At 40.3% G+C, this 20,960-nt stretch overlaps 1 protein-coding gene across 7 annotated transcripts in view; it reads left to right on the top strand.

Annotated features, from left to right (window-relative positions):
* LOC105424401 (protein pangolin, isoforms A/H/I/S) overlaps positions 1–20,960 on the top strand; it is a 139,411-nt gene that overhangs the window by 26,133 nt on the left and 92,318 nt on the right. The gene's annotated exons all lie outside the window — the stretch shown is intronic.

Here is a 20,960-nt window from a genome sequence, read left to right as displayed (position 1 = left end):
CGGTCGTTAACGCGATAAAGCGCTATTAAATAAAGTTATTGCGATTGCGCGTGGTCCACGCGTTTATCGAAGGTCAATAATTAGAGAAATGACGGAATATCGCAATTGGCATGCATACAGAGGATACGTCCTCTCTCTCTCTCTCTCTCTCTCTCTCTCTCTCTCTCTCTCTCTCTTCATTCCCGTTGACCGATCGTAACGAGTGAAAATAATTGTACGTTTCTTGGAAAACGCGTCATTGATACTAACTCATCTAACGAACGCGACGTTTGCAATTTTAACAAACATGATATCAATGTCAACTTTTTTTTTTGTTAAGCTTCTAATCGTCTCATCTTTAATTCTATATATAGAGACATGCGGAAATATAAGATCTATATATCGTCATTTATTAGAATCGATTAGAGTTTGTATCGACTCAATTCTCGACTTTATATAACAACTTTATATACAATCGCATCTTTTATTTTATTATGCAAATTGGGGAGGCGTAGTACTCTGATTAATAAATCCGGTCGAATCGCGGCTGACAGTCCGGCGGCGAGAATCGCGCGCGAAATCAGGTCGAGACGTGAGGTAAAAGGGTGGACGTGGTCCAGACTCTAGCGGGAGAGCCTATTAAGGCCTCTTCAACTCCTCGGAGATGATGAACCACCGGCGATGGTCAGGGATGCTGCCGAGACACGCCGATGATTCCACCTCCTCTCGTTCCTCCTTCTCCTCTCGCTCGCACGGATACATCCCGGTCTGGCCTTCTCTCTCTCTCTCTCTCTCTTCCTTCCTTCTCCATTTCTTCTTCTCTTTCTCTCTTTCTCTGGTCGCTCCGTGCCTGCTCTTGGATTTACCTACCTGGGGCACTCATCCTCTACCATGTCATTATGTCGTTATTTCCGACAACGAGCGTGTCTCGGCGAACTCTCTCTCGTACGCTTACCTCTGCATCGACGCGGATACGGGGCGCGAAGTCCGAGTCTCGTCTGGAATCTCACGGCAAACAGCACTTCCGAATCGTTAGATACGCTAACTAGATTTTAACGTATTGCGCGGGGGGGTTTGCAATTATTTATCTATTTGCTCGTTTCAAAAGTCACGCAACATGTAATGGTACCTCGAATCGGTACTTACTTGAAACATAACGCTTTAATAATCAATTATAATTCAAACTTTGTTGCGAAACCATTAATATCCGTAATGATCACAAATGCGGCAGAGTGGCGTTTTTAATTTCCAGAGAAATTTCTTTTACAAAGTTCAAAGTAGTGCGGTGCGTGTCAAGACGCGCTCGCCAGCCGAATATCGCCGCCAATCTCACTTGACCTCCTCAGGTGAGAAAAGCGTAATAATTATTCCGGGTTCGTCTGCTCGTTCGTTACTCGGAGGTGCCACCACGGCAATACACGGCGATTAAAAGCCCGATTCGTTAACGATTCGTCGCGGCGGTTTAAGCGCATTTCACAGGAATGCCGGGACACACGCGCGCTCTTTCCATCTCGACCACGTGCGCGCGCGCGCGCGCGCGCGCGCGCTTCGTCGCGAGTTGTCGACCAAGAGAATCGACCGTTTCGTGGGACTATTAAGTAGCCTTAAAGACGACCGTGCCCCACGTTTCTCGCGTGCGAATGTGATCCTCGCCGATTGCGACTCGTCGTGAAAACGACTTGCTAAACGGCCCGCGTACACTTGGTTGTCGCACTTTGTGGAATACAAACAAGTTTTAAAAGCGGGGACAACGCCTTTCGCATTGAAGAATCATATATCGGATAATCGTTTTGGTTTTCGAAAGCGGGGCTTTCGCGATAAGAAATCGCGCGAGAAATAGAAATTGGGTAACCGGCCGGGTAAAACACCTGTTCTCGCGGAACAGATCTCGATAATACAACCGGGGAATAATTGATCGCGATCCTATTTAACGAACGATCGGTTCGCCGTTAACGGCGGAATTTAATCGACGATCATTCGCGAGTTTTCGATACAACGCGGCACTGTGCCGAGTGCTTTTTCTATCTCTTGTACATCCGACTCGTGACGACATTGACTCGGATAGTAGAGTCGTGTTACATCCTGCCGACGTGTTACATCCTTCCATCCTGGTTACTGCTGTGACAAAGGAACGATGTTACTGGAATTTGCGCGAATGTCGAAAAACGCCGTAGAAAAAGCTGTTCGACTATCGAGAAGAGGGGTATACAGAGAAGGAGTAAAAAAATACACGAGTCCATACGTTCGTGCGCAACGAAACGCGTTTCCACCAATTAAAAAGAACACGATTCGACGAGGTTCCCGAAAATAACGGGCGTAACGGGGCGTAGTTTTGGAAATAGAAGGTAGAAAAGAGTGAGAAGAGGTGGTGCCGTGGGAGGGAGAGAAGCGGAAGGAGAACGAGAGGCTCCAGCGAAGGTTGGGGGGGTCTCGATGGAAGTGCGCACACGTGAAATTCAAAACCCTTATATTAAAACGCGCAGCTCTCGGATCGCGTGTTTAATTCAAAACAATATAATGCACGCGGCGACGTAGTCAGAGCTATTCCGCGCGCTTGCTGTTTCTCCTCTCCCATTATGCCCTCCATTTGCTATTAAACGGCAACCGGTATAGGAATTATATTCTCGCGTATTATCTTCTTTATCATTTTGTTCTTTCACGAGCAATTCATGATACTTGCTTTATTTTTTAATTGTTGACGAACTGTAGAATGTTTTGCACACTTTACCATGTCTTTTCTTATTTTTTTATGATATATGTCGGAGCATACGATACTGGCACGCGTTTGAATCTTCAGATATCAATGAGAATAATATAGAGTACAGATATAGAAGAAAATGCTCGCGATTTATGTATATAGAGCGTTTTAGCGTAGCATAGGATTCTCTAAAATCTCGCTTTAACGACAGCGATGATGGTGACGATGGCTTTGTCCTAGGAATGCCCTTTGTCTATTTGCTCCGGCGGAAGAAGTACAGTATTGTTCTCATTGTAGAGATATTGACGAACGAGTAACTTGCCAAGAAGGTGGAAAAAGAGAGAGATAAGAGAGGATTGTAAGGAGAATGCGTGACATCGGTCAAAGATGCTTGCGTGATACATACTTATTTCGCGTTCGGTCCTCGTCGTCGTCGTCGTCGTCATCGTCGTCTCATCCTCTTCGTCCCCTTCTCGACACGATGGTCGCTAATTGTTTGCCAATCAAGTACCGTCGTCTAACTCGTGGGAAGAGAGTCCGTTGCTTTTCCTTCCCCATATCAGGTAGCTCGATCCAAACCGAGAAAGAGAGAAAGAGAGAAAACGCGATGTCACGCGTCACATCGCATCGCATCGCATCGCATCGCATCGCATCGCATCGCATCGCATCGCATCGCATCGCATCCGATCACACCGGGTCGCATCCGATCGGGCGATTTTACGCCGCGCGTCGCGCTATCGCTTGGCGGCGAGACGGAGATTGATGAGACAGCGTAAATTCGAGAGTCCTCTCCTTCGGATCGGAATGAATGTACCAGACGCACGGACGTCCAACGCGTTTCTTACGATCTTTCTTAGTCGCACTCGTGGAGAATGGCGTGAAGTGTGATTAATTATTCGGTTGCTTCGTGGCGGAAGAAAGAGAAGAGCCTTTTTCGTCACAACGGGGCCTTTATTCCGGAATTCTTGGAATATTCTGGCACAATATCAAGATGAGACAAAGTTCCCGCGCGAATTTCGCGAAGAATTCGAATTTACGAAGCGCGTTTAAAGAGGCTTTTTGACAATCGCAGGATTTATCAGGTGCGGAAATGCCATTAACATTCCGTACGTTAGCATTCGTATTCGAACGTATTTTTTGTATTCTCTAAATCTCCATTTCTCTTACGGCGGAGGATTGTCCTTTTACAGGGCGGATAATACCATATAGACCGTTAATGCCAAGATGGCTATGCGATACGTCGTCTCCATTACGCTACCTCGTTCTTGTCTCGAGAACTCCACTAATTGTTTTCCTGCCTATTTGCTCAACGTGGGAAAAACTGCGAAAGGATTCGCAGATCGAGATTAAGCGGAAGATTGTTCCATCTAAATTGTTCACTCTGTCCCGCAAAAATGTTCGGCTTTGACAGAGAAAGGCATACAAAATTAGGCATACAAGTAGACAAATTTATCTGATACAAATAAATAAAAGCATTTTAAAATAAAAATGCTTTTAATTATTTTTTTTTTGTAGTTATTAATATTATTAAAAGTATATATATATATATATATATATATATATATATATATATATATAGAAATTATTAATTATATGTCTTGCAAAAGCAAGAAAATTGTAATTGCAAAATGCATGAAAACAAGAGTGCATTTAAATGAGATATTTTGCATCTTTTGTTACAAGTTTTAAATAGCTAAAGCGATTTTGCGATTGCGGACAAAGTTGTTGTCACCAAATTCGTTTGCTTGGATATATGTCTTTTCTCTTATTACGCATTAATAATTGCAGCGACACGCGACAACGAGATTGCTAATGCGATAAAATTTATATGCTTTCCGCATAACGAGACACGTGTTTATCTTACATCGCATCGCGTTGTGTTTGAATTATCCAGCGAATGCATTAATGCCGAGAAAAGACCCGATTTTAAGAATCCTGACATTTGACAACGGTGACAGTGACATACAAATTCTAGGTGATTTTTGTACAATTTCGAATATTTTAATTAGAATGATTAGAGTTTAACATTACCAACGAATAAATGTCACTATTAACGATACTCTAATGTTTCTATTAACGAATCTTTCATCATGATGTACGTTTATTTTTTTACTCAATTGTTTATTCAATTTTATGATACGTTTCTGTTGCAAATTGACATTTGATTAAACTCGTTGACAAAACATAATTTGATAGTATAGAGCTTGTACTTGTTCTGAGATAAAAAGATAAAATATTTCATAGAGTAGATCTTATTTATAAAGTGCAATTTTCATTAAGTTGTTATTGATAAAAAAGCAATAATACATTTGACTGATTTTTATATTTGTATTTGTAGGTAATTTTAATAATTCCGGAACAAAAGACGATAATTGTTTTCCAAAATTTTTTGTTGCATATTTTTAAAAAATTTTTTCTCTTTGTCAAATTTACTAAACAAATACAAGTATAAAAATTTAAGAGATCGCATTGGAGTCAAAATCACTACTCGTTTATAGTTAACACCTGAGACCCCCGTAAAGCTCTGAGGGGACTACACTGTGCGTACAAATCCAAAAAAAAGGATCTCTCTGGGTTTCCCTTCGATGACGCGGCGGTTCCTGCGGGACAAATGAGCCAGAATAAATACCAGGGTAGACCGTGAACACCGAAGAATGCCCAGAACTAACCATCCTGAAAACGGAAGCGGGAATGTTTGCGATCGCCGTGGTCGGGAATGCTTGTTCAAAGAAGAGTCGCCATCGGTGTCTCGGTGACTTTTCTTGCTATGCCAGTTATACGTCTTCACAAACAGATCATTGTCAAATTCTGCTCGAATAATCTCTGTGAAATATATCGTGAATGATACGCCTTTTCTCGGTGATATAGAGATGAAAAAAACGAGTGATCTACATGAAGGAATTACTGCGTAAAGAAAGATGTGTAAAGGAAGATATATATATATATATATATATATGTGCCAGAAATAGAAAATAAGAAGAGAGTAACGAGAATTATTTGATAAATTGTTAACGATAAATATTTTGTGTTTTCGAAATTCCAAAGATGAATATTTAAAATATTAAATATTAAAATTTGATCCACTGATGAGGCAGTTCCAAAGGGACAAATGAGCGAAAATGAATATCGGGTAGAATCATAAATAACGTATATAAGCGAGAGGAAGGCTGGCAATCTTGAAAGAGGGACACGAGCTGCTGCAGCTCGGTTATTGGGTGAATAATTAATTTATTGGCCGCGCTCGTGCTATCTACTTAGGTAGGATTTCACGAGCTCCTCCCACCCCTCTAGGCTGCCGGGATATTATAAAACTCGTTCCACTAGTTTACCCCCGTCGCTCATTTACATTTAATTGGGGAATCAATCCGGTGCCAGGGTATCGTTACAGAATATTTATAAGCTCTTTGTGCATGTAATGCGTGCGAGTTTTAATTTTGCCGACGGGACGCGAATGTCGCGATTTTTCTCGACAACCTCATCGCGCTGCCGCTTATCGCTCGACGATTGTCCATTCGTCATCGTACCGACAAGTAAATTCTCTTCAATCCCGCAATGGTAACACGTCGCGCCTTTAACATTTGCCAATTAATAATTCCACGTGCCGATACATCAAGGGATCGAAAATTAATATCGAACACCTGGCTACCGCTACTGGCTACCGATACGTCGTATCTCGCCGACACGCATACACACTAATTTATTGCAAATCCACTCTAGCCCATTACGAACTTCAAAGCGACCAGCGGGCGCGCCATCATTGTTTTCTAGCGTTATAAACACCGCTGTGTCATGTGCGAGGATGCTAAAACCGTTGAAAGCCTCAAGCGCGTTAAACTAGAACGAATTAATGCCATGAATTAATGGCAAGGAATATGTATTTCGATATACATATCGTCTAACTATCGAGATGCGAATTTGTATTTGTTTCATTTCACCCATTTGATTCCGCTCATCTTTCATTACAGAATCTTATTTTTCCCTTAGGTTTTTCAAAAAAAAATCATAAATCATCATGCGTTAAACGAAATCGAGTCAGATACACGCTTTAGCGGTGAAACGTTACCAATGACCTTTTGTCTCGTTTTTTTTTTTCTCGAGACTGTCCTATGGAAAACATTCAAGACACGTCGTGCGTAGGTAGCGCGTTATTGCATCGGAGAAGAGGATCTCGCGTCTCTTGATCGTAGAAACTGGGACAATGTCGACCATAATTCTAGGTTTCCATCGCGACACGGGGTATGCACACTTTTGTAATGCGGCTTCGGTGGCGGCTACCGCGTCCATTGGCGTCTAACTGCGCCGAGATGCGTATATTTATTAATCGATCGTGGCCGAGCTATCGACAGGCGCGATCACTACCGTTACGACACATTATAGGCAGTGGGATCAAGTGGGTCACGTTCGTACAGTCTACGAGACTTGTTGCCGCGTGATAACCACTTAAGCTAAACTCTGCGGACAACTCATCACCCGTTGGCTATCATTCTCTCTCTTTTAATCTTTCATTTATTCATTAAATACTTTTTCTAATATATATATATATAATTGAAAGAATATATTATATGCTAATATAATTATAATATAAATTTTAATAATTATAAAACGATTATTCTAATCAAGTTTTAAAGCATGTTTTAAAGCAGGAAATGACGACAAATATTACGAGCATGACATGACATAAACATTTGAAAAGAAAATTTGTGTGTGTGTGTGTGTGTGTGTGTGTGTGCGCGCGCGCGCGCGTGCGCGCACACACACACACACACACACACACACACCCTTGTTTTGGTAGAAAATTCAATCTACTCTCATCGACCTCGCTAAGAAAATAAAGCTGCGAGCGAAGGCAAACCTGTTTGCAGAAGTCGGTATCGCCTGCGGATCCCCGGAGTGTTGTTCGTGATTTAATGCCAATAACGAAGCGTGAATCGTGAACGAATCGAATCGCAGACGTCTCCGGGTATTTTTTGGTTGTCAAGTATTCCCTCGATCGAATTCGATTTTTCTGACTCCTTTTTTTTTTTGAAAGAAAGAGACAGAGAGATTTAAAAAATACTTAAAGCGTAAAATATATTTAAAAAAAAATCTTCGTGAGATATCGGCGCCGTGATTGAAGCAGAATTTGACTCGTTTGACGAGAACCCTTTAGTTCGATTATGAAAATGAACCAACTCTCTCGTAACTTTTTCTTATTCCGACTGGCACGACTATTTTAAGCGATACGGCACAGGAAGTTTATAGCGTGTACGGTTTCAGACCTCTCGAAGTGAGGTGGCGGGATTCTCCGTCTCCTTTTCAAAAGAGTAAAAATACGAACGATGCTTCCTTTGAAATAGAAAATTTCAAATTTGTAATCAATGATAAGATGATTTTCTTGTCTTTCCCGGATATGTCGTCGCATCTTTAATCACAATAAATCATAACAACATTGAAATTTTAAAAAAAATTAAACAATAAAAAATAAAACGATCATAAAGAATTTTGTAAAATTTAAGAAAGTCTACTCGTATATATACTGGTGCTCCCGATTGAAATGATCTGTGACGAATATCTTGGAAAACATTAAAGGTAATAAAGAAACATTTCATGGAATGTTGATTGTTCGAATATGACGGAACCGATACTTTCCCTAACTTCAAGTTGGTGCGCGGATTCACGAGCGATCCTCTCTCTTATTTGTTGGACTCCACTTTCAACGAGGGTGCAATAATGTCTCTCCTTCGAAAGGTCTCGTCACGGTTCGTCTGGGACTCGTGGAAGATAACTGCCTCGGGAGTGCTCTGCACAAGATCGGACAGTTTTCAGAAATCGTAAAGCGCAATTTTTACGGGGGTGAAATGAAAAAAAAGCATGGCAACAGATGAGAAGAGAGGGGGAGGAGGGAGAGGAGTCTCAGGTTTTACGCGGGTGCTTTGGCATTTTGCCTCCTTTAAATTGCAGTCCGAGACCGTCGATACCGCCGCTTCGGAAACAAAACGAGCTCTGCTCTCGTTCACTTTTTCATCCGGAGGGAGAGGAAGGCGAGCAAAAAAAGGGAGCCGGGACGGCCTCGCGCAACGATGGAAACGCGCAACTCTTTCGCAGTAAGAAGAAGGGGGTTGTTGCCTGCGCGAATTCCCCTATTGCTCTGCCTCCCTTCGCGTCTTCGCCGTGCTCTCCCTCGTGGCCATTTTGCGATGGAAACGATTCTCGACCTCCGTTATTACGGTGCAAACTCCCGATAGCCCATTTCAAGCGCATGTCGCTGTTTCGAGCGCAGAAGCGACTCGAGGATAGAGTTTAGTTTTAACTCTAAAATTGACAAAATTGAGAAATAAAGTCAACATCGTGTCGAAATGATACATATAAAAAGAAATATGGTAGAAACACAGATATATATATATATATATATATATATATATATATATATATATATGTGTGTAAAATAAATATCGTTTAAAGTTTTGAATAATTTGCGTAGATTTGAACAAATTTAAGCACTGCATTGCAGATATAAATAGGAAATCGCGCTTTGTTGTTTTATCAGAGTCTAGGCGATAAAAAGAGAGATGTAATTTCAAGTTTTTGGAGTTAAGAGCCTGTCACGGTCTCGACAATAGTTGTCATTGTCGAGTGACATCAAAATCCCGTCTGTCCGTCCATCTGTCCGATATCGTATGATCGATCGTAGCCCGCAAAGGTAGGAAAATTGCGTCCGAGAATCGGGCGCACCTCGCCGAACGTTAATTTCGGGCCGGATCGGACTCTCTACGTGCACGTGCGGTGAGTAAATGGAAATGGACGTGTTCATTATTATCTCGTGCGGCACGAGGTTGTCTCATTAGTTAGAAAGGCGGTGCTAATGCGACTCGCTCGCTGCGTTAGGTGCGATTTATTATACTCGCCGCATTCGTCGCGATTCTTCCTTTCGACATCGCGAGCAAACATCATTCAGCCGAGCAAACGTTTGAGCGAACGTTTCGTCGTTCGTATCGAAAATCTAGACGAGACGAGAGAATTAATGAGAATTTACGTAGCCTGAGATTATTATTCCGAATAATCTTTTTTCTCACGAATTCGACGAATTGAAAAAAGAAATATTTCTAAAATAGTTCAAACCTCGAGATCTTTCAGGCATATATCAGCATTCTTTACATTTATTTCTCCCCGGTTGCTCAAGGTGCTACAATTTCGAGACGTTACTCATCCAGCGTTAAGTGGGTCTCCGTGCTGGCGAGTATGCGGGTGGTCTTTCCGTTTGCAAAGGCGGGACGATTTTATGGTTTCCGCTCCCGAAGCCTAAGCCACCGTCATTTTCGAGGCTCGTTCGTAGCTCAAATTAATTCTCTCTCTAATGCTGCCACTGATATATTGTTGCAAACGCGCATCAGCTATTACAGTAGTATTAAAGGGGAATTAATTGCAGATTTGTGTTCATTGTGATAATTGGTTAGGACCGAGGAGGACCGACCTACCACGAGTATAGTATAATAAAAATACTAAAAAATGTTAAACTACTATTTCTCGATACGGAACGAAAGATTGCCGCTAAAATCGTGAGAATCGAAGAGAACGATTGTCGTTTGTTGTAATAGATTATCTAGAAGTGAACGGATACAATGAGCTCTCGCGCGCCGATGGAAAGACCGTCGACCGCAGTGGCATTTGCATCATTCACCTTGAGAGGTAGGTACCGTAAAGTAGAGAGCCTTGTGTCTCACCGCGGATTACGTTTCGAGGGAATTTATCGCCCGGTTAGTAACGCCGATGCGTTTCGCTCATCTGTCTATCTCTATTTATCTACGTCCCCACGCGCCGCTCCCACGAGATTCCGAATGGAATGAAATTAACGTTTATGGCATTAAATCATTATAATCTGATGATACAAATTACTATACCATCAGAAAAACCTAATCAGAAAATGTAGTATTTCGATAAATCCCCCATTAGTTATTAAATGAATAATGAGAAATGTACGTAAATAGTTTATTAAAATTTTGTTAGATACAATAATCAGGAACAGATTTATTATTCTTTCAGAGTGAATACCAAGTTTTTAATGAACGATATTTTGGGAAATTTTTATAAAAATTTATCAATATTCTAAACGATGCGTTGATTTAACATCAATAATATGTTTCTCATCGAATATTCGTTTTTACACTCGATTTTTTTTTTTTTGTAATCGTCTTATATTTTTCATTCGCATTAATATGATGACGCGATCGCGATGGTTCGTTCCTTCGTAATGGTTTCGCGTGCTGTCGCTCTCTCGCCTCTTCTCAGGGGTTGCTCGTTATTTCGTCGAGCATCAGTAATTCCACCGGTGTTATGTGTCGTGAAAAAGCGATAGTGCACAATTGTCAGCGCTGAAATAATAACGCGTGCAGAAAGCAAGAAAGAAGAGCGAGAAAAGAGAGAGAGAGAGAGAGAGAGAGAGAGAGAGAGAGAGAGAGAGATCTTTCCTCTTAGAGATTGAAATAATAAAACAACGAAATCGACCAACTTTTTGCTTTTACCAAGTGTACAGATATTCCAACGCGTGCTCCACGCAAAATTGCGTGAGTTTGCCTTGTCTTTTGTAAGAGAGACGATCTGTCAATTAAAATATTCTGCTCGGTGGCTTTAAACATTTACACAGCCACAAATTCGTCACGGTTCTTCTCTAGAATTAATTCCTTTTCTCGTTGCGCAAATTTTCATAATCTGACAAATAAAAGGAAAATATTGTATCTTATCTTCCAAGTCCCGACAATTCATAAGTTGAGAAAATCAGAATCATCTCTTAAAGTGCCTACTAACGAGACCAGCTACGTTAACTCTTATAAATGTGTTGATATTTGTACGTTAAAGTAATTATCCGTTAATATATACATATATTACGTATAAAGGGGAAATATTCGAGAGATCACATTAATCTCGATAAGTTACAACGACTCTCGCGTGGCAACGAAAGAGGATCACATTTTACATGCGGCAAGGTGTAGCCGAAGTGAAAGAGAGGAAAGAGAGGAAGGAGAAGAGAGAGGTACAGAGAGAAAGAGGAGTTGTGTATTACCGTGGTGGTGAACGATGAGAGGGGCGTGCCAGTCGCGGTAATAGCCGGTAAGCTGCGCTATTATGAACGGCTCGGGGAAAAAAAAAAAAAAAACGTGACGTCACGCTAGGCCACTCCTGCGGTTGACCGAAAGCTGAAAAAAAAGTGCATTACAATTCGTCGCTTCTTATTGTTTACCGCAATTGGCCATCGCTGACCCTTTTCCCCGCTGATCTCCTCGCCGTTATTGTTTAGCTGCCCGCGCGTTTCCCGCCGCTTCATTATGCCCTTTGTCCGTGCGCGCGGCTTTTATCGTCTGTTTAATATTTATCGTTGACGCACGGTGCAATACTAATTTCTTCGGGTTGCGCCCGTCATTCGATCTCGTGCGTCAACTCCGCAAAGCTCGTCAGTTTGCGAAAACCGTGCGCGTGCGTTAATCAGTGATTCAACTATCGATCTTTATGTAAATGTGATTGCCGCGTGGTCTTCGCACATGCAGATACACGCGACGCTTTAAAATAAGTAGTTTAAAATACCGTTAAATTTTGAAATGCTTCTTTTTTAATTGTAAATTATTAATTTTATGGCGAGGCGATAAAATTTGTAGGGCAAGAACGTATTATAAATCGTTGCTATTCGCGCTCACACGTGGTCGTTTATCAATAAGCAGCCTTAGTCTGCATTTTTTAAAATGAAAAATGTTGACTGAGAATATTAACGCGCAATCATATTCTACCCAGTCGACATGCTTCCTAATCTCTGTTGCATGCCACGGGCTAATAACAAGAAATACAAGATTAAGTCAATTCTCGTTTAAGACTAGACAAGTCGCGCGCGTAGCGCGACTGGTTTAATTAAGGGCCACGAATAACGAGGAATTTAGCGAGGATGCATTAGCAAGGTAAAATATATCCGATATCATCGCGCGGCCTTCGTGTCACACGAAGATGACGGGCTGGGCGTCTCTAATTAATGACAGTCGGCAAGTCGTCGAGAGAGGGAGGCCTGAAAGACCCTTGGGTGGGTTTCGCGTGGAGTTTGCGTGACTCAGGCTGCTGCTTTACCCACCTTTACAAGTGACTGTTTCTACCTGCTCGCACGTTGTGTGCTCGCCGATTATGTGTGACGCCGATTCTCGCGAAATTCACACTCGAACGCCATCCACGTCTTGTCCCTTTAATATCGATAATTTATTTCTTCGGGTTGATTCTCACTCTTTCTCTCCCTCTCTTTCTCTCACAGTCACTCACTTATTCTCCCTTTCTCTTTTTCTTCCTCTAATTTTATTATACATTTAAAGTATCAATTACAAATAACGAATAACTCTAAAACGTGTGCGTCAGCGTTACGAGGCGTAAATTTCATTTTTGAAATTCAACGTATCGCAGCGTAGCGCTCCGAGGATTAATTCACCGGTGCGAGGAAACTTTTCGCAGCGATAGAGAATAGTTCGCCTGGTCACATGTACGTGCTAATTTATTCATGCGAGCGAGGCGAGTAAGGCGCGAGCGACGAAGAGCTTTTTGACATAGATAAGAGCCGCTGAAATTCAACAGCGATATCGATGGCGATTCGATATGCACACGGCATGGTATGAGTGCCACCGCCGTGGCGGGTGCACCGGTTTCCGAGGCGCCCAGTTGGGCAGCTGATATGGTCGCTATTAGTCTCTGATACTCAGAAGCACTATAGCGCCCATCTCTCCTCTGTCCAAGTGCAGGAAGAGAGTGAGTGAGAGAGAGAGAGAGAGAGAGCTGAGGCTTTTTGGGGCGTAGATAATAGTGAGAGAGTGCCCATTAAGGGCGAATCGCCCAGGTCAGAGAAGGCTTCGCAAAACTTCGCACCTGCTCTCTGCATCATCGTCGTAATAGATACTCGTAGTAAATCCTCGGAGAAAGAGAGAGCGTTTTAATCCTTTAAGTTGCATCGAGACGTAACGAGACGTAACGCGATAGGAAAGCCTATGATTCAAAGTTCGTAAGAATTAAAACGTTACCTTCGTTATTCGGACTTGTTTGTGTACTACAAATAAATTTCGCCATAAATTCTCGATTTTTTTTGACAAAAAGGAAGTCCTGCGCGTTGGAGAAATGAACGAAACCGATCTCGACAAGGGCGGTGCGTTATTCCTCCTTGTCCTCCTCCCTCCTCCCCCCCCCCCTCTATTTTTTCTTTCTCTCTCGTTTGTCCACTCGCGGTTGAGGCGGCCACGCGAGTGGCCGAGAATAATGACATTATTGCGGGGCCGCTCGCAGCTTACGGCAATTAAAACTTTGGTAATTGCCGTGGGCGAGTTACATAATTACCACGTCGCGCCGCGACGCGTCGTGTCACGTTGCAACTTGACGATCTCATATTTCGCTCTCTCTGATCGCTCACCTTAAATTTCGCTACTTGTCACACAACTACAAAGTCATTATACCGCCCAAACAAGATTTATTTTGCCGTTACAAAGAAAGTATTGGCTATTATTTCATACGCTCGAAATGTAATCGATTAAGTCGAATTCAGCCGAAATCGTCGATAGTGTCCTCCCAAGAAGAAAAAAACAACACTATCATCGTTCAAAACACTCGAATATATAACCAACGATAAGAGTTACTTGGCATTGTCTCGAAGTACTCACAGTTCATAATCGCATGTAAACAATAATAACTCATGGCTGCATTTTTATCACTGTATTATCTAAAGTATCTTTTTACATTCTCTTTAAATGATACATGTATAAACGATACGTGTATAATGATGTCGCATCACTAATGCTGCATAGTGACATTATTAAAAGAAATTAATTATATTCAATATAATTAAAATAATTTAAATAGATATTCAATAAATTTGCGATTGCGTTTCAAGGGATAACGCAACGTCGCATGTTTGAGTCTCCTGCGAATAACGGTAAGAAAACCACGTGTTTTACGATACGCGTTATACATTACGAAAATAAACATATCAGTCAGTTACATTTTAGATCAAATATAAAAAAAAATAAAATTTACGTTTATTCTAAAAAAAAAATTATTTGAATTTTTAAAATAACAGATCGATAAGTTGTATTACGAGCGTAAATTATTAAGTTGTACTAGATAATTTTTTATCGCGTATGTCTTATTCTTATACACTGTGTGATAACTGTTATCCTTCTAACGGTTATCTTTTCCTCACAAGGGTTTTGCTAAGATTTTAAATCTTGTTTTTTTGTAATTTTCTAATTTTTTTTAACAAGTTTTACAAAAATTAAACTAATCTTTGGATCGCACGGAAGCTTCTTTACTTGCGTAAAATGCTTTCTTGTCAAGCGCATTCTATCGTCGACAACTTGGCGACAAGACAATGCTATCATTGTTATCATTGCGAGCGTGGCGGCTACGTCATATGGCACGATGCTGAACGGCCACCGCTTTAAATCGCTTCGCCTCGACGAGACCGTTAAGCCCTTCATGGTTAACCGAGGCTCGTGCTACAACACAGTCGCCTCTTTGTCGATTAGCACGCCAACTCGCCAACCAGGGACGGTTGGATTTTTACCGAGCTCGTGACGCCCGTAATTTTTATCGAAATCCCGGGATGCGGGAACGAAAGAACGCACCCGAAAAACGCGCAAAAATTCGATGTCGATATTTTTATTTTTATCGAAAATACACGCGTAAAATCATCAGAGTAATATATGCGCGTGCATTTAAAGAATCGTAACGATCAGGTATTAGCGTCCAAATATTATTAGGAAAAAAAAAAAAATAACTCGTTAGGAAAATTAACTTATAAGAATAAAATAGAAATTTTTTTTATAAAAAAGAATGCGAAGAGGTAGTAATCTTCCCATAGTGCTATATGATTTTCGATGCTCGTTTCATTTACATGGTTTATAGACATGTCGTCACGCGGCACACGCGCGTGCACGGTGGTCTGTATATATCTGCACTCGGCGAACTTCCTGGCGCTGCTTTATCATTATCGGATGTGACTAATGCGGCGTTTAACGCAACCTCGCGTTAGTTGTTATTATAGCCCTTGGCGAACAGGTCCTCTTGCTCCCCTCCCCCTTCTCTCTCTCTCTCTCTCTCTCTCTCTCGGGGTTTCTCTCGATCTCTCTCGTCTGTTCCCTTTCACTACTGCGCGCGCGGGCGAAATGCCCTTTCGTGTCTCTACACACGGTTCCTGATAGGGATGGGCGACTTTTTTTAAAAGTATCGATTTTTTGGATCGATTTAGATCGGACACTTAAAAATCGATCCATCAAAGATCGATCTTTTTATCTAATTTTACAAAGGCTGTGTTTCGAAATTCACCTGCCAGTACTGAAAATATACGTCTATAATATACGTGATTTGAACTACGTGTTTTCAGTACTGGCAGTGAGTATCGAAACGCAGCCTACATAGTATATTATTTGAAATGAGTACACTTTTTTTATAATGACAACATAATGACAATATTTTTGTACGAATACAAAACATCAATATTTGTTCGTTAATATATATTTATTGCTTATTTTTGATAAATATATATATATATATATATATATATTGGACGGTTTGAAAAGTCCGTGCAAAGTCAGAAAGATAGCACCACTGGTGTATATCGAGGTTATATTCAGTTAATAGCATCTCTTGAAAGAATACACACCAAGTTTCAGTCAGATTGATCTATTTCTCTGTATTTGGCGTTCATCTGAAACGAGGAAGTCGAGTTTCTAAAAAATAGATGAATTTCATGTGTTGATCAAGCATTACTTTATGAAAGGCTGAAAGGAGACTAAAAAAAAGGGCTTGATAAACATTATGATGAATTTGCTCCTTCGATTAGAACAGTTTATAAATGGTTTCAAACGTTTCGGAGTGGCCAGTGAGCACAAGTGACGCTGAACGTTTTGGACGCCCTGTTGAGGCTACTACTCCAGAAATCTTGATTAAATCCATGATATGATAATGAATGATCAGAAGAATCAAGGTGCGTGAGATTGTTAGTGGGCATCTCGAGTGAACGGATACATAATATTTTGCATCAACATTTGGATATGAAAAAATTATCTGCAAGATGGGTGCCGCGATTGACCAAAAACGAAATCGTGTGAAGTATTCCAAGGAATGTTTGCAGCTGTTCTAACGGAATCTACAGGACTTTAGGCGTCGTTTCGTCACTGTGGACGAAACATGGATATACCACTACACGCTTGAGACCAAAGAACAGTCCAAACAATGGGTTACCAGGGGAGAATCTGCACTAAAGAAGACGAAGACCATTTTCTTCTGCCGGGAAGATTATGGCGACTATCTTTGGGATTCGTAAGGAATAATATTCATTGATTATATGGAAAAGGATAAAACTATTACTGTGAATATTATTCATCGTTATTGGACCGTTTGAAAATCGAGCTACAAGAAAAGTCCACGATTGAACCACAAGATTGTCCTTTTCCATCACGACAACGCACCAGCTCACTTCTCCGGAGTTGTGGCCGCAAAATTGATGGAGTTACGGTTCCAACTCGTTCCACATCCCCCCTATTCTCCAAATTTGGCTCCCTCGGACTACTACTTATTTCCCAATGCGAAGAAATGGCTAGCGGGAAGAAGATTTCATTCAAACGAAGAGGTGATTGCGGAACGAATGCTTATTTTGTACAGTTGGACCAATCATATTATTCGGAAGGGATCAACAAACTGGAACAGCATTGGACGAAGTGTATAACCCTAAAAGGAGACTACATTAAAAAATAAAAAATGTTTATTCCGAAAAATTAAGTAATTTTTATTTTTGCACGGACTTTTCAAACCACTTCGTGTATATATATATATATATATATATATATATATATAAAAAGATAGTTTTAAAAATGTATATAAAGTGATACTTTGTATATATCATTAAGATTTGCGACATAAGATAGTACCGTTACCAAAGACAAAGAGGTCATCAAACATTGTCTTAATTATAAGTTATCCATTCTGCTACTAAAATAAAAATAAAATCTGAATATAATATTCTATTGTTGTCGATATGCCTACAATCAATAAATATATTAAAACTTAAAGCTATTCAAATAAATTTGTATAAATGCTATACACGAAAAGTCAACCAATGCGTGTAGAATCTTACATTTTTTATAGGATCTATTTTTGACTTCAAGAATCGATTCACTGGATTAATCGAAGCTGTAAGATCGATCTAAAAAATCGAGAATCGAATACAAAAGAATCGATTCTTCGAAAGATCGATTCAAGATCGCCCATCCCTAGTTCCTGGGCCTCGAATGAATCTGATTTTGACGCTAGTTTATTCATTCGATAAAGTCTGGACCGGTTGGCAGGTTTCGAATGTTGTTTTTCAGATTCATACGCTCGAAGACAATAAAAGTAGTCTCTAAAACTGCTAAAAGCAATCTGAGTCCTGGTCGGTGCAATATAGGGAGTTTTTCAAGAAGATGAAACACATTTCTCAAATTTTTTTAATAATTGATAATTATGAAATGTTACGACAAATTGTAATTTGATTGGAAATATAAGATTTCTATCGTTTCTATTCATTCACCTGTTCGATTGACACGTGCATATCACGTGGCGTCTCGCATCTCGTTTATTCCTTTCTCAATTGATTGACAGCTCGCGAGCAGTTTCGTTTATATTTCGTAATGTAAACTACGTCAGGACGTCTTTGTTACAGGATTCTGCCAATTACTATTTATACATATTTATACATATGTATTTTTTATCCAGGACGTATAGCTCATCATGAAAATGGCAATCGTTATCTTACAATTAGTTCAACGAACTGTCAACTTAGTATCGATATAACTTTTTATTTGTTGTGGCTTGGAGTGATGACTATATGTAAATGAATAAAACGGCGATATTTTCTTCGTGAATTTAGCTCGATGTTTAATTACGACGATTAATTACTGGAGAGAACACCCTATATATCAAGTCGAATTTAACGCAAAACAGCTTTACATTATCATGCTAATATGGATTAATCTCGCTTAATAATAGTTATGGCGTTTGGGTGTCTGACTTTTTATCGTCGTCCGCTATTATTTGTGCAATTATTTCCGGCTACATATGAGATAAGCGATATTGTTAATGTTACTAGTAATTATGTCACAGTAGTGTCACAGGTCGTCACAGTATGTCACATTCGATAGCGATATTTGGACAATTTTAAAATTTTTTCATGTTATTTATAACTGCACAATATATTATAGCAAATTTGTGTTATGAAAATTCTTTTGTACGCAGATAATGTTATATTTTATTTTTAATTCGTTGTACATTGATGAAAAAAATTCCGTTTTTTAAACAAGCATACAAATGGTAAAATTAGTATCAAAGGAATGTTGAAAGCAAGAGTCAAATGAAATAATTAAATAAATATAAATATGAGCCTTTGCAAAAATGATTATAACTACAGCGTATTTTTATTTTCGCTGATAATAAATTAAAAATGATTGGTTTTAACGAATATCGCATGTAGACCATCGCCATTTACATAAGCGAGAGAAGCTAAACGGATACGCCTCGGTTGGCCTGTTATCCGGATGGCTTCCAGGCTCGCTGGCTGTTGGCGAGATAATCGCTTACACGTTGCACGCGTTGGTTAATTCACTGCCGTCTGACAAGCGAGAAAATCTTACCTAGAATTACTCGCGCCGTAGTACTCTTTGAGTCAAGTATCATCTTATATACCTGGGAATGCTAATTTTTCGCTACGTGAAAATGTTTCGTCTAGAAACATATGCTATATATGTCTCTCTCTCTCTCTCTCTCTCTCTCTCTCTCTCTCTCTCTCTCTCTACTTTTTTATATGATATTAAAAAAAAATATATATATATATATATACATATATGTATATTTTAATGTTATGTAACATGGAAGAATCAAAGTTTTCTTTCTTTTCGATCTTATACTTTTAAATGTCAGAAATAATATAAAGTTTTTCCAAAGGATGTGCAAACGAAATAATATTTAATAAATTATCGTCAGAATCGCAATCGCCTTTTTCTTCATTTCGAAATTCACTTTTCTCAATATATATCGCGAAGCTTCTCGAGATCCGTGACGCGCTTGCTCCTCACGTGAAAACTTGGTCGCGGTCCTCGGTAATCGAGGATGATCCGATGTCGACGGCATCACGGAAGCTCGGCGCCGACGCACGGAGGGCGGGACAAGGGCGCGGCTCACGGCTCGTTCTCCCAATTTCGCGGGGTGCGCCCGGAACGAGGTGCCGTTGCGGCGCAAGGACCCCCTCAATTATCGGACGGTGGTGATTTAAGGCGAGCTGCTCCGTGTAGGAGGGCAACAGCGCCTCCTCAACAGAGCGGGAGTCGGTCGGGAGAGTGGCCAAAGAACGGCCAATCTTGGCTGTGGCGAGTCACGACCGGGCGGTAATCAGAGTGGGAAGATTAACGAGACGTTAAAACGAAGAGGCGAGTTACGAATAAATCAATATCGATAAGCGCGAGATGCATTATATACGTATTCGTAATGAGACCCGAGATTTATATCGACCGAGAGCTCTCGTTTCGGACCTTATCTCTCTCGCCTCGCTAATACATCGAATGATAAATCTACCCGCGGTGTTTATTGCATCCTCAAAACCAAGGACAACTCGTCAAGGAGAATTACAAGTATATTCGCAGTTATATACAAATGTAGCGACGATATACATTTCGAGAATTCTCACATGATTGTAAAATGATATTTTTTTTTTTTTTTTTTAATTTGCACAAACTTCACCGGAAATTATTTATCATATAATCGTGTTTTTGTAAAATCTCTTGTTAATATGAAAATCAATAACAAAATCGAGACGTATTATGGGTAAGGCTCGAATTTACCGAGGTATACTATTACACTGCTCCACGACCTATCTCATATTACAATTTGCGCGTAGCAGGTCTTAGGACGGTCCCTCAGTCTCCGCGCTTTTTATTTTATTTCGTTTACAAAGCGTAAACGTTCCTCCATTGGTGCGCGATGATTTCGTTAATTTTACGTAATCGTAATTTGAGATAAATATTTTTTTATCTTTATTTTATATGTGAACGTATTTATGTTTATGTTTATGTTTATTTTTTATTATATATATACTATTAGCGAAATGAAGCGGAAACGATAAATAGGATTGTAAAAGAAAAACTCATCACGAGAGAAGTTACACGCAGAAAAGAAGAAGCGCTTGTTCGCATTTTTGCCGCTTTCGCTCCTTTAATGGCCTCGGTGTTTCTTGCAATTTGTTCGTATTACTGATGCCCCGGTCTCTTCACGC

This window comes from Pogonomyrmex barbatus, unplaced genomic scaffold (genome assembly GCF_055798465.1).
Source record: "Pogonomyrmex barbatus isolate J1 unplaced genomic scaffold, ASM5579846v1 scaffold1, whole genome shotgun sequence".
Classification (NCBI taxonomy): domain Eukaryota; kingdom Metazoa; phylum Arthropoda; class Insecta; order Hymenoptera; family Formicidae; genus Pogonomyrmex; species Pogonomyrmex barbatus.
This window is presented reverse-complemented; position numbering and strand designations above follow the sequence as displayed.